We start from the raw sequence: 6,000 nt of genomic DNA, 5'->3' as shown, positions 1-6,000 counted from the left end.
CACTGGAGTAATCTTATCGATCGGCTAGTCACTCTTGAAAACATCCCTGGAGTATCTATCAGCTTCATAAATCTTAGAAACGACATTGGAATCATCTTTTTGGCTAATAACTCTTGAAAACTTTCATGGATACATCATTGAGGCTGAGTAACTTTTAGAAAAGTTCATGGAGTCATCATTTCGGTTACGTGACTCTTAGAAACACCCTTCGAGTAATCTTTTTGAATAAGTAACTCTTAGAAACATACACTATGTCATCTTTAAGGCTAATAACTCTCGAAAAAGTCCTTGGAGTAATTTCTTCGGCTACGGAACTTAAAAGTCCCTTTATTAATGTTTTCGGCTAAATATCTCTTTAAACGTCATTGGAGTCATCTTCTCAGCTAAATAACTCTTGAAAGCATCACTGGAATCATCTTATCGGATAAATAACTCTTAAGAACGTCTTTAGAGCCATCTTTTTGGCTAATAACGCATGAAAACGTCAATGGATGTATAATTTTGGCTACGTAATTCTTATTAACATCCCTGGCGTCATCTCTTCGGCTGAGAAACTCTTAAAACATCACTGGGGTCATAATTTAGGCAACGTGACTCTTAGAAACATCGCTGGAGTAATCGTTTTGGATAAGTAACTCTTAGAAACGTCAGTGGAAAATATCTTTCATGCTAATAACGCTTGAAAAAGTCTTGAGGTAATCTCCTTGGCTAAGTAACTCTTATCAATGTTTCTGGATTATTTTTTTTCCAGCTCAATAACTCTTTAAACGTTATTGGAGTTATCTCCCGGCTAATAACTCTTAAATACGTCCCCTGGAGTAATCTTTTCGGCTAAGCAACTCTAAAAGCATCGCTTGGGTAATCTTTTCGGCTTCGTAACTTCGGAAACATTCCTGTAGTCATCTCTTTGGTTTCATAACTCTTAAAAACGTCTCCTGATTTCTTTTTCGGCTAAGGAACTCTTTAAACGTGATTGGAGTTATCTTATCGTCTAAGGAACTCTTCAAACGTCATTGGAGTCATCTTATTGGCTAATAACTTTTAAAACGTCCAAAATGCAGTAGTTTTGTGAAACAGTGCAAATGACGGAACAAATAAATCGACAAGTTGTTACTAAACTCATCACTGAGGTATTCAATGAGCGAAATAGGCAAGCGACATAACGAAATTATCAAAAGTGTTGAAATTTATCGCCGTACAATAATAATGGTCATCATTTTAATAGTAAGTTGTGATTTTTCAGACTTTTTGTGGTAGAAGTTTTCTCCCTCAGTACCTATTTCATTTCTTTAAGACTTTATGTATTGTGAAATAAAGACTATTAAAAAGTGGAATCAGTTAAACTTTAGAAGTTGGGTTGGTGTGTTTTTAGTTCAACTCAGGAGTATAACTAAACTTACAAATGATTCTACTGTTCACATTATTTAAATAAAAGATTTTATAAAGTTCTTTTCAAAATCCACATACAGTCAATACTTTCTCGCAGCAAATATGAAACTAGAATGATTACACTTTCTTCACAATTTCCATTAAAATATTTTTAGATATTGTTGTTAGGTGAAAGGTAAATAGCTTATAATGAAATAAGCTGTCTTAATTATTTTTGTTGCATATACATATTAACATTAATTTAAAAATGCCCACCGTGCATTTGACGAAATTTCTTTCCAGGATCTCGTTAAATGGTATATGGTTATTTTGAATAGTCCATCCAAAGTAATAGCAGGTGTGTGACACTGAAGAGGACTTTACAATTTTAGGTGAAAAGGTGAAATGAATATCTGTTATAAATACACTCGAGAGCTCTTGTGCTTTTCACCAATATAAATCCGTGTTTGCTAATTCTAATTAAGTATTGCGACGATTTCCTACTACTCCAATAACACATTTTATGTGTCAAGTTGAACAAATAATCGATGGGAGGTTAGACGTATACAAATATGAAATACTTAATTGAAATAAGAGCCAGTAAAATGATATTTAATGGCACGGTGTTTGCAGTTTTTATAATCTAGCAATGTGGCGTAGGCTGCGATACCTATGAAGGTAAGACTGCATTACAACATACAAATCGGTGACAAGATAACAAAAGATTTGGACCTGACATTAAAAACTCGACCAGGATTGGCACTTAAAGCGAGTAATTGGTAGCTAGGCTGTTGTTTGTGGCCTCGAATAAATATTTGTTAGCCCCTTTAACAAGACCCAACTCCATGTCCTTTGCCACACAGGGAAGTTAGTTCAAACTTTCTCTCTCTCTCTCTCTCTCTCTCTCTCTCTCTCTCTCTCTCTCAAGTTTATCTCTCTCTCTCTCTTTATTTTTATTATTATTATTATTATTATTATTATTATTATTATTATTATTATTGTTATTATTATTATTATTATTATCATTATTATTATTATTATTATTATCATTATTATTATTATTATTATTATTATTATTATTATTATTATTATTATTATTAATACGTATACGTACGTAAGAATCTGGAGTTTTTAGAGAAAAAAGAAACATGCGTTTAATGTTAATAAGTCTTGGTTGGATTGTACTGTATAATGCTTGGAGAATGTATTATCCTTTATAATATAAAACGTGAAGAAAATATGTCACTGTTTCCTTGACTTTAAGTCCGTTGATCCTTACTGACGTAAAATTATTTATGAATGAGTTAAGACAGAAACAATATGTCTTTAAATACATTCAGCTAATTGAAAATAATATAAAACAACAAATGGACAATTTAATTAAAAGTAAATGACCTCTTGCTTCACCTGGTTATCGTTATTGCAACTTTACTAATCTAACATCCATCAGTTTCGTTGCGAAAATATCTACTCGCTTATAAATCGAATCAAACTGCAAACAACAACGATTCTGATCTGTCGTAGCATAATGCGAGCGCTAATCATGGTACATGTTGCTTATTCTACTGAGTACTCCCAACAAACTGCACAGACCCAGATCTGCCGGTTTTCTAGGATACCTTTCATCGAGTTACCGTCAGTCCTTTCTTTCTAGATGCTCCATCTTATCTTACTCCTAACAAGACATTACAAAACCTCGCTAATTAAAAATTGTATTTTATTTTAAATCTCTAACCATTTGAAATAATATGGGAATATAAAGTTGTTCTTTCCATAGCTTATATTGTTTACTTATTGTTTGTCATTCTTTTTACCATCGGGATAGTTTTAATCAGAAAATTTTGTAACGATTTGAGACTATTTGACATGGGACTGTTAATTTGCAGCCCTTGTACTGTAAGAGTAATCTCCCTGAGACCTCCATTCCGCAGATACGTTACTTCGTCGTTCAGTTGGTAGAGTGTCTGATTCGTAATTCAAGACTTGCTGGTTCGATACATGTCCAGGTCATCCCAGAAAGAAACACGGTTCCATTTTCCTTGGCATGATATAGACAATTGATTGGTAAAAAAATAAAGTTGAACCACCACAACCAACAACTAAATTATTTCGTCCTTTTGACTGCAATAAAAAAACAAGAACTGAATAATAATTTCGATTTCGTCAAGCAACATCGAATCGCCTGTAAATTAAACACTTTATAAATTGCAAATGAATTGGGGTCAATGTTCCCAGAACAAATCTTGAAATTCGCTTAAGGCATATATATATATATATATATATATATATATATATATATATATATATATATATATATATATATATATATATATATATATATATATATATATATATATATATATATATATATATATATATATATATATATATATATATATATATATATATATATATATGTGTGTATAACAGGCTGTACTGGTTGTTTCGATAGTTTTTAAATGAATACTGGAAGATACAGATATATTTTGGGCTGTAGACAGACACTATGATCAATGATATAAACATTATCTGCCAATATCTCTCTTATAAATTACATCTTTAAAAGATTTGTCAGATGATTCTAGAAGTGTACTATGTATATTATTCATAAAACAAGTTTCTATGCATTCGCATAGAAATATATATATTTATATATATATATATATAGGGGTATGCTATGGTGGAGATTTTAGTATATGCCCTGTTGGAGTTTAGTGATCTAAGTTGGTGCGCAGTTTCCCATGTATTAGGTAGAACTAAACTTCATTTACGTGAGTTGTTCAAGTAGCCATGTGGATCGTCCATTTTTAGAAACTATTCAGCCATTGACTCTTTATTATATTGACAATAAATTTCTATTTTTAAAGGAGATACCACACTGGGTTGGCAAATTGCGCTAAATATGTCATTTGCAGAGTCTATTGAAAGGGGAGGAGCCGATAACACTCGAAAGTAAATGACAAATAGTTGAAAATCTGATTAAGTGCCATATAACCGTCTTGCGCTAACCATAAATCAACGACGACTTTTGTGCGGTTGTTTGCTTGTGTCACTTTTTTGTACCCCATGCAGACAAATAAAACAAACAGACCAAAGCCCCATATGTTTCTTGTGTGGCCCTCTTGCTCTCATTACAAACTGAGCATTTGCATGGCTTTCGAGTATGAGAGGCAGATTTCTCGCTGTCTAATTTGACAGGACATGTAGTGCTTTTGTACGGTTTAACGAAGTCCATGGTTTACGTCTCAGGATTAAATTACGAGAGATGATTATGACGCAGCATACTGAACGTGTAAATCCATCAAACTACATGTTCCCCACTTTGAAAGTAAAGTATCTGAGATGCAGACAAATGTTTGATGTATAAAAAAAAAACATAAAAAAACAACCGTGACAATGACATTAAAATTCATATTGTCCACATTTCCCAATACAAAAGCCTGCAAATGTACAAGAAAACTTTTCTGTACCGTTTCGCATAATATGCTATCCTTTTTTCCCCAATCTTAGACTGGCTTAATGAACATTATTGATGTTCAGAAACACATACGAAATTCAACATTTTCTCTTCGTGTTTGAGTTTCAGGTATAATACCGTACATTATTGATTTATCATTTATTGTCTGATTTGCTATTTTATTTAAGTTTTCTTTCCGTTCTAATAATGTTCCAATATAAAGGTGGACTTTATTTACGTTTTATTTTCTGGGTAAATAAACTCAAGCTGCATGTACCACATGGGTACATTTAAATTGTCATTCTAACTCTATTTGACGTCTGAAAAAGTCTTTAACAAGATAACGAGGTATCAATTAAAAAAGATAAATAAGAGTGTAAATTTTAAATGGATATTTCATATGCAGTTATGTAGATAAATATAATTTAGGATCGCAATTGAAAGTTAGCAACTCAACTTCTAAATAATTTAAAAAGAAATTTCCGATTCCGAATTGAAGGGTTCCAGGTTTGTTAAATACAGATTCTGCCAATTTAAGTATATTTATATTTTTTATCTGTCTAACGATTGTCTGAATACGCACACAGAAGAAAATAAGAAAAACGTAGTTTTTCTACTTTGGTAATGATTACACAACAATACATACAATTAACCGTGCACACTGACAGCAACAACGAGTAGGAGCTACAGAGAACATTAAGATAAAATAAAAGCATTTATTCCATTAATAAGACCATGTTACGATAAAAGAGATCATGCTTATTTTACATGTTTCTTTTACAAGATAAATAGTTTTTCTCATAGCCGTCTTCATTTATATTCCTTTGATCTAAAGAGATTCACAAGCCCTGATTGGTTTGAAAATTTTCTGTGTCTAAGTTCTAGTCTTCTTGGAATGGTCACATTCTTTAGTAGACAGCGTTATTGAAAAAAATAAGGATTCAGTCAGAGGAGACCCAAATGGCTCAGTACAAAGTTTATTATGAGCAAAATACGTGAGCGATATACCCAAAAATAGTAAGCGTTGAAATTTGTCGCTATATGCTTAATTCTGTATGTTTCTTTTGTTATGTGTTTGACTCCAACAGATCCTCTTCCGAGATGACCGGAAATTTAATTTTCCCTTCTTGTCAATTATTTTAAATATGATTATTGGAAGGTTTACGAAAATTGAT

This window comes from Sinohyriopsis cumingii, chromosome 3 (assembly GCF_028554795.1).
Source record: "Sinohyriopsis cumingii isolate HCF-2022 chromosome 3, ASM2855479v2, whole genome shotgun sequence".
Taxonomy (NCBI): domain Eukaryota; kingdom Metazoa; phylum Mollusca; class Bivalvia; order Unionida; family Unionidae; genus Sinohyriopsis; species Sinohyriopsis cumingii.
The sequence above is the reverse complement of the archived record's forward strand: the minus strand, read 5'-3'. Positions refer to the sequence as shown.